The 9,766-nt window shown below is 37.4% G+C and overlaps 1 pseudogene; it reads left to right on the forward strand.

Annotated features, from left to right (window-relative positions):
* The first annotated feature begins 567 nt into the window (after window positions 1-567).
* LOC136854831 (uncharacterized) lies at window positions 568-3,831 on the forward strand (annotated as a pseudogene).
* Window positions 3,832-9,766: the final 5,935 nt, after the last annotated feature.

The raw sequence follows: 9,766 nt of genomic DNA on the forward strand, positions 1-9,766 counted from the left end.
TCAACAAGGACGAAGGAAAAGGGAAGAAAGGCTTCAGCTTGAATCTCAACAAGGACGAAGGAAAAGGGAAGAAAGGCTTCAGCTTGAATCTCAACAAGGACGAAGGAAAAGGGAAGAAAGGCTTCAGCTTGAATCTCAACAAGGATGAAGGAAAGGGGGAGAAAGACTTCAGCTTGAATCTCAACACGGACGAAGGAAAGGGGGAGAAAGGCTTCAGCTTGAATCCCAACAAGGACGAAGGAAAGGGGGAGAAAGGCTTCAGCTTGAATCTCAACAAGGATGAAGGAAAGGGGGAGAAAGACTTCAGCTTGAATCTCAACACGGACGAAGGAAAGGGGGAGAAAGGCTTCAGCTTGAATCCCAACAAGGACGAAGGAAAGGGGAGAAAGGCTTCAGCTTGAATCCCAACAAGGATGAAGGAATTCAGCTTGAAGGACGAAGGAAAGGGGGAGAAAGACTTCAGCTTGAATCTCAACACGGACGAAGGAAAGGGGAGAAAGGCTTCAGCTTGAATTGAATCTCAGCAAGGACGAAGGAAAGGGGGAGAAAGGGTTCAGCTTGAATCCCATGAAGAATGAAGGAAAGGGGAAGAAAGGCTTCAGCTTGAATCTCAGCAAGGACGAAGGAAAGGGGGAGAAAGGGTTCAGCTTGAATCCCATGAAGAATGAAGGAAAGGGGAAGAAAGGCTTCAGCTTGAATCTCAGCAAGGACGAAGGAAAGGGGAGAAAGGGTTCAGCTTTGAAGAATGAAGGAAAGGGGAAGAAAGGCTTCAGCTTGAATCTCAACAAGGACGAAGGAAAGGGGAAGAAAGGCTTCAGCTTGAATCCCAACAAGGATGAAAGAAAGGGAGTAAGAAAAACTTCAGCTAGAATCCCAACAAGGATGAAGGAAAGGGAACGGGGCTAAAACTTAAATATTCACAAGGACGAAGGGAATGAGAGCACAGAGACTTGAATCGGGAAGGAAAAGGTTTACCTAAACCTTTGGAAGGAAGAATCTCGGGATGAAGGAAGGGGAAGAAAAAAGTTTACCTAAACCTTTCCAAGTAAATAATCTCAGAATAAAGGAAAGAGAAATAAAAGGTTTACTTAAACCTCTGCGAGGAAAAATCTCAGGATGAAATAAAAAGGAAGGAAAAGGCTTACCTAAGCCTTTGCAAAGAAGAATCTCAGAATGAAGGAAAGGGAAGGAAAAGGTTTACCTAAACCTCTGCAAGGAAGAATCTCAGGATGAAAGAAAGGGAAGGACTTACCTAAACCTAAGTAAGGAAGAATCTCAGGATGAAGGAAAGGGAAGGCAAATGTTTACCCAAACCTTTGCACTGAAGAAGCCATGGATGAAGGAAAAGGTTTACCTAAAACTTTGCCAGGAAGAAGATAAGGATGAATGAAAGGAAAGGAATAAGAAAGAACTTATGAATTAGAACATTAACATAAATGAAGGAGACAAACAGAGGCTTTGTCGTACACGTCGAATACGGCTGCTTCAAATTCTGAGCTAAGTTCTAGAGTAAATAACACCAATTTTCCCTTTACCAGGAGGACAACGAAACACGATAACTTTTGTCCGTAGAGTTCCACAAAGATTGTCCTAAATGTTTTTCAGAGGAGCCGACTGGTCAGAGAGGCAGACACTTTGCTATCCGTGTAGACATCCCGGGATTATATATGTAATCAACGGATAGGTTTGCTTAAAAAGCAAATGGATGTTACAGACTAAATACACACACAAAACAAAGCCACTACAACACCTTCTAAAAACATAACAAACATCTCACACGTCTCGAACTCTCGCCATACCCGCGCAATAACTTCTCGCTGCTGGGAAGAAAGGGCGTTGGGTCGGGTATGATACATGAAACATACGTACCGGGGTCTAAGCGATGTCAGGCAGGGCAGCCGATCGAGACCACAGGTCTACCCCAAAGCCAAATCAAAAAGTCCTTCAAAAAAAGAATGCATCGTGCTTACCCCATACAAAAATGGGAATAAAAGCACGTTAAAAGAAGAAGAAGATCTTTATATAAATTACCCGATTAAAAAGGTTCTACGGTTACTTATCATACGCCATAACTGCAAGGAAGAATCAAAGTTACCAACAATCCAGTTTACCTGCATTGTCACACAATAGTTAACAGAACTTATCAAAAGCACTTCTCAAGCGAATTTAAAGATAAGTTTGACTATTCAACATAATTATCAATTTCCATTTGGTAATCATAACTGTTTGAAACACATCGAAATAAGTATATACATACATACATACATATATACATACACGCACACACACACACACACACACACACACACATATATATATATATATATATATATATATATATATATATATATATATATATATATATATATATTATACATTTTTTGCAATTGATTTTTAAGTTCCCTCATTTGCTTTGAACATTTTTCATTTGCTTTAAACATCGTTTATTTGGCTTGGACACTTTTCGGTTGGTTGTGATCATTCGATGACTTGTTAATGTCATCCCGTTACCTGTATTATGACACTTCAGCAATTGGAATTGCCATTTCACCTACGTATTAAACAATTCACTAATTCTGTTTAACAGCCGAACATAACATACTGACATTCGAATATCAGAATGAAAAACTTCAAAAATAAGTTGACAAATTGCAAAACACAATAATCTGATTAAAATAAAGTATGGTAATTTGGTAATGACCCCTGTCGATGATTTATGTTCAGAATAGTGTTGTTAGACATAATTCACTTCTTAATACGATACTCCCTATGTATAGCCGCCGAAGTGGAAGGTTTCGTGATGTACTTGCTTATCAGTCAGGCACAGAATCACAGAAGCATCACCTACCTGTTATTGGACGACATAGGTTTACTTCTAATGAAGATCGTTCTCGAATAGTTGAATGCTACAGTCAAGGACTAGATTTTTTAGCGGTTGCGGAAGCTCTTGGAGTAAATATATCTACAGCTTATGGCATAGTTCGTAATTTTCAACGGACTCAACGCTTAGAGGCTATTCACGCAGGAGGGCGAAAGGTGGTCCACTTTACGCGGGGGCAAATAAAGGATGAAGCAAGGTAAATTTCGCCAGACAAACACGACTTTTCAGTATCGACACTGTCAAAATGCTTGGATGGAGCGCTCATAACCCCCAAGAAATGCCATGATGTCCCATTGCGATGTCACTGTGCAGAGGTTAAGGGAGCCAGACGTCTATCTGCCCAATGGATGATCGAAACAGCCACCGAATTTAAATAGACGAGACGGGCTTTAATCTATGGACAAAAAGGACATTTGGTTGAGGTCGAGTAGGAGAACGCGTGAATAGGATCGTGGGTGGCCAGAGGGGCCGTAAAGTGACAATCATTGCTGCCATTTCTGACGGAGTAGGACTTTTGTACTGTGAAACTCCCGTGAATACCGTAACTAAGGAAACATTTCTACATTTCATAACGTCATTGGAAGCTATCTTGGGAGACGAAGAAGCAGTACCCATCATGGATAATGCCCCAGTGCACAAAGATGTACAGAAGCATTTTCCCAATCTTTACATTAAATATCTTCTTCCTTATTCTCCATTCTTAAATCCAACTGAAAATTGCTTCTGTTTTCAAAGCGTATTTGAAACCGTTTCTCTATTTCAGAGTAGGGCAATGTACCCCAGCTCGTGCAGCTCGAGAGGGTAGAACTCTTCAGGATATAAGAGAGTGTGTGCTATTACAGGGGGTTGAAACTGCCCTCCCTCATATTACGCAAGAGATTGTTTATCGAAATTACAATCATTCAAACACTTACCTAGCTAAGTGCGTCCAACAAGAAGATTTGGCTTAAGTTGTTCAATTTACTTTATTTCTTTCATAAACTTTATGAATTGAACAAACCATGTAGTTTTTTCTTAATAAACCAACAATAATGATACGGTTTCAATCATAATAATAATTAAAACAAAAGGTTTGTTGTATTTTTTCATGTAATTTAATTTGAAATTTGTTAGATAAAAGTCAATCTTTGTTCAAACTTTTCTCATCCTTGTCAAAACCAACTGGAATGTGGTCGTTAATAGCGCAAATATGAGAAATGTCATTTCCAAATGAAATTGGTCATTTACATTTGACGATAAGTCATAAGCAAGAAGCTGATCTGTTGTTACCATTTTAAAAGTGTTGCTTCCGAATGCTTAATGTTTACAGAGGGTGAAATATGTTCATACCAAATGACTGAAGTTTAAGAGCAAATGTATAAAGGTGTGTGTATATATACATAGTGTGAGCAAACATTTGGATACACACACACACACACACACACACACATATATATATATATATATATATATATATATATATATATATATATATATATATACATGTATTTGTATACATATATATATATATATATATATATATATATATATATATATATATATACACACACACATTTGGATACACACACACACACACACACACACATATATATATATATATATATATATATATATATATATATATATATATTAGTACATGTAGAGGAAGAAATAGATAGATAGAGGCAGTGAGGGAGACAGAGAGATAGGGAGGTAGAAACAATGAGCAAGATAAACAAGAAGGAAATGAAAGCAAACCCACACAATTTGTTTTCATTTTCACTACCCATCAGTTGTTAAAAACGAAGTGCCTATACGCTTACCACTAGGTTGACAATCGAATATACTTAATCTTTTTCTGTGTGCACGTGTGTGAGAGAGAGAGAGAGAGAGAGAGAGAGAGAGAGAGAGAGAGAGAGAGAGAGAGAGAGAGAGAGAGAGAGAGAGAGAGATATTCCGTAGTATTTCGCAAACTCTTCTAACCTCCAGTTCTGAAATACCTCTACACTTACACCCACAATACAACCTTCGGACAATTGAATTCACCCACTCGCTACCACTGGTAAGAGTGTATTTCTGCCTGTGTAGGGGGGGGAGATTGTTTGTGTATACGTATGTATGTCTGTGTATTTGTGTATCTTACCCATCCGACTCACTCAGCTTGTAATCAATCTCCGGGCAACAACCACCTCTCTACGTGCCGCTTCTTTTAACTCGTCCTTCATCAATTTTTGGGGAGTCTGGCCCACCCAACATTATTGGTTCCACCCAAAGATTGCTTCTATCGATCTGCCTCTCTCTCTCTCTCTCTCTCTCTCTCTCTCTCTCTGTTTGTATTTCTCTCTCAATCTGTTTTCGCTGCTTCCTCTATACTTTTTAATTTGTTGCTTATTTTCTCTCTCTCTCTCTCTCTCTCTCTCTCTGTTTGTATTTCTCTCTCAATCTGTTTTCGCTGCTTACTATATACTTTTTAATTTGTTACTCTCTCTCTCTCTCTGTTTGTATTTCTCTCTCAATCTGTTTTCGCTGCCTCTATACTTTTTAATTTGTTGATTATTCTGTCACTCTCTCTTTCTCTCTCTCTCTCTCTCTCTCTCTCTCTCTGTTTGTATTTCTCTCTCAATCCGTTTTCGCTGCTTACTCTATGCTTTTTAATTTGTTGCTTATTCTCTCTCTCTCTCTCTTTGTATTGCTCTCTCAATCTGTCTTCGCTGCTTCCTCTATACTTCTTAATTTGTTGCTTATTCTCTCTCTCTCTCTCTCTCTCTCTCTCTCTCTCTCTCTCTCTCTCTATATATATATATATATATATATATATATATATATATATATATATATATATATATATATATATATATATATATATATATATATATATATATATGTATATATATGTCTCCGTTGTTTCCTCTCTCTCTATATCTGTCTTCGTTTTTCCTCTCTCTCTATATCTGTCTCTCTCTCTATATCTGTTTCGTTGTTTCCTCTCTCTTTTTAATCTGTCTCCGTTGTTTATATTGTCTTCGTTGTTTCCTCTACTATTTTTAATTTGGTGTTTATTTTCTCTCTTTCTCACTTATATCTATTTATATAATCGATTTTTTGTCTTAATCTTTCCTATGATTTAACAATGTGCTCGTTTTTCCTACCTTTCCAACAAAATATTCCATTTCCTTCTCTTTCCTTCTCAGGCGAAGGAATCTCAAAGGTCAAGAAAGGCTAGCGCTGTGTGTGTGTGCACTTAGAGGTCACTGGTTCGATGATACCAGGCGAACACATAAAAGCAATCTCATTTTCAGCGAGTCTTACAAGTAAGCAATTAGATATCTAGTTCTTAATTATTTTATATTATGTAATTTATTAAGATAAAAAAATTTTAATAAATATGAAATTATATTTTATAAAGGTAAAGACTATTTTATGCAATATTCTCTGTGAAGCTCTTTTGTAAAGATATGCATATGTAAAATTTTATCTAATGTATATGGCTTACAGCTGGAATAAAGGATTCAGTTCAATTCAATTCAATTCAAAGTACATCTCCAGCTTCAGCGGAAACAAGAAAAATGAAACAAGTCCGATCAGAATTCCAAAACTTCAACAAACGTGTGGCGAAGCTTACCGGCTCCAGGAACGTTCACAAAATTATTAAATCATGAGTTTTAGTACATTCATATATCTCAGCGTATTTTAGGTTTTGACGTTCATTTAATTATGCCAGTTCTAGAATCAGAAAAAAAATTGTCATCACGTGCCGATTAGATTTATCTTTATCGCACACACCAGCTACGAATATATATATATATATATATATATATATATATATATATATATATATATATATATATATAATATTTTATATATATATATATATATATATATATATATATATATATATATATATATAAAATATATATATGTATATATATATATATATATATATATATATATTTTATATTTATTTTATATATATAAAAATATATATATATATAGATACATATATATATGTGTGTGTATTCATATATGCACATATGCACAGATGGATAAAAGGCCCACACAGCCAACACCTCAACTACTCGACTGTACAACAACGCTTACCGGCCCGCCTAAGCATACAACGTTTCATAGCTCGCTTCAACACAACAAAAAACATAAAACCGACCGAAAGAAATCGATAAGTGGAGCGAACTTCCCTCTCTCTCCCTTCATTAATAATTAAAACCACTTTTCCTCCCTTTTTTCTTTAATGACTGCTTCTGCAAGCGACAGCAATTAAGGGCTTCCCAAACACCGTGTGGACTAGCCAGGTGTAATTCGGGTTTGTTTGCTGGCCAACGGGGCCATTGCTTAGATTAAGACCTCCTTTCAAATGTGCCAGATGTTAATCATGAATACACAAGAGCGCGTACATGTGCACATACATACATACATAAACACACACCACACACACACATATATATATGTCTATATGTTATACGTGTCTATATATATATATATATATATATATATATATATATATATATATATATATATATATATATCTGTATGTGTGTAAAAGATAAAATCCACGAAGGAAACGGAAACACTGAGTTGTGTCTTTACTTAGACACAGCGCCCTTTGACCGTTTCTGTGTCCTTTATTTATTATTCATCACGTTCCATATTTTCGTGATTCAGTTATAAATGTGTGTATGTATGTACATATGGACTAGGATGGGCATAACTGTACGCCTTTATAAAAACCCAATGTTCCTCTGCACGAAAAAGCACTGACTTGCATACTTGGTAGTTAGGCAAAAGAGGGCACGAGGTTAGCAACCTCATCGCAAAAGAAGGCGGAACTCGGTAAAGCCACTCGGTTTTCTTGCAATTCGCCAAGACCTCTTATTAGTGATACAGGTGTCTTAACCTACGGAGTATGATGGATATAAATTTTATATATATACATATGTATATATACATATATACATACATATATATACAGTATATACATATTATATAATATAAATAAACAAGAATATTTTGTTCACATTTTCTGCACTGATGGCGATATCCATAAATAATGATAACATAAGAAAAAATAATTATAGTTGCGGACAAAATGGAATATCAATAATACCAATATTTAACATGACTAATTTAAAAAAAATATATTACTAATGTATTTATGAAAACCACCAATTACTAGAAACCTCACTTTTAAGGTTTCAATTGCCTTGAGAACAACTGAATTTCAAAGTGGCATCAGCGGCACGAAATTTCAAGCGACGGCTTCTGTGGAACCAATTACTTTTTTTAGGATTAAACTAAAACAATTGTGATTATTGAAAAGATGAAAGAAATAACACTAAAATCATCTTGGATGAGAAATGTACCATATTTTCTAAAAGATACTGATGCCGTGATATAGAATACGTGAAGAAATAAATTATTGTGTGTATATGTTTGAGAGAGAGAGAGAGAGAGAGAGAGAGAGAGAGAGAGAGAGAGAGAGAGAGAGAGAGAGAGAGAGTCATACAGCGCTGAAACGGAAATTGACAGTAAAAGGTTTGAAAGGTGTAACAGGAGGAAAACCTCGCAGTTGCACTATGAATCAATTGTTAGAAGAGGGTGGAGAGTAAGATGGAAGAAAGAGAATATGAAAGGAGGCACAGTAAAATGAACGAAAGGGGTTACAGCTGGGGGCCGAAGGCACGCTGCAAAGAACCTTAAATAACGCCTACTGGGGTGTACTGACGATACTACACCGCTACGGGGGAGAGAGAGAGAGAGAGAGAGAGAGAGAGAGAGAGAGAGAGAGAGAGAGAGAGAGAGAGAGAGATTGCATGCTGGCCCTCTGAATTGTACCATTAGTATGTCAAAGAAATTTCTCCACCAGGAACTATGATATTTCATATCATTTTTCCCAGCGTTAGTCTCTGTCGTTATTTCATGATAAGTAATCAGTAATAGCGCGTCTCTTTCTCTCACATTCTCCCGTTCAAAAGTACTGATAGAACTCGGTATCGTTATCCTTAAATTCTTGTAAACTCTTTAATGTGGAATTTTAACCTATTCAGATTGTCTGTCCGACTGTTTGCTTGTCTGTAAGGCTGTTTATATCTTTCTAACCCGTTATTTGTTTGCATAACCGCTCTATTCTTTCCTGAAATACATAAGTTAACATCTTTTGTATTTACGTCTTCTTCCCCCAACTTTTTCTGTCTGTCTGTCTGTCTCTCTCTCACTATGATTGCGTTCGGTGTCTCTCATTCTCCATACGTTCAGTGTCTTTATATTCGCCGTCTTTCCACCTTCCTCTTTCTGTTACTTTCTCTCTTCCTCCCTTTCCAACAATTCTCCATTTCAGCGGCGCGTCTCCTCTTCCATCCATTAGCGAATATCAACGGGCGAATTGCAAATCCAAGCGAGGAAAATTCGCGCATTTCTGTGACAGTATAATGGGCGGAGTAATTAGCAATAATGAGTGTCAAACATCATTATGACCTCCAGCTATGGCATTTATAGACCGCTCCTTTATGGGAGGGGAGGAGGTGGAGAAGGAGGAGGGGGGGAGAGGGGAGACACAAGGGGGGGAAGAGAGGAGGAGGAGGAGGAGGAGGAGCAGGAGGAGCAGGAGCAGGAGCAGGAGCAGTAGAAGAAGAAGAAGAAGAAGAAGAAGAAGAAGAAGAAGAGAGAGAGAGAGAGAGAGAGAGAGAGAGAGAGAGGTAGGTCGTCGGCTCATTTATGGGGTGGACAGAGAGAAAGACAGACAGGAGGGAAGTAGGTTAGTTATGAGAGAGAGAGAGAGAGAGAGAGAGAGAGAGAGAGAGAGAGAGAGAGAGAGAGAGAGATCCCTAATTCGGGCCATGAAGGGAGACAGAAGAAAGAATAGGGGAGGGGGGAAGGGGGGAGCAGGGGAAAGGG

Source organism: Macrobrachium rosenbergii, chromosome 30 (assembly GCF_040412425.1).
Source record: "Macrobrachium rosenbergii isolate ZJJX-2024 chromosome 30, ASM4041242v1, whole genome shotgun sequence".
NCBI lineage: Eukaryota > Metazoa > Arthropoda > Malacostraca > Decapoda > Palaemonidae > Macrobrachium > Macrobrachium rosenbergii.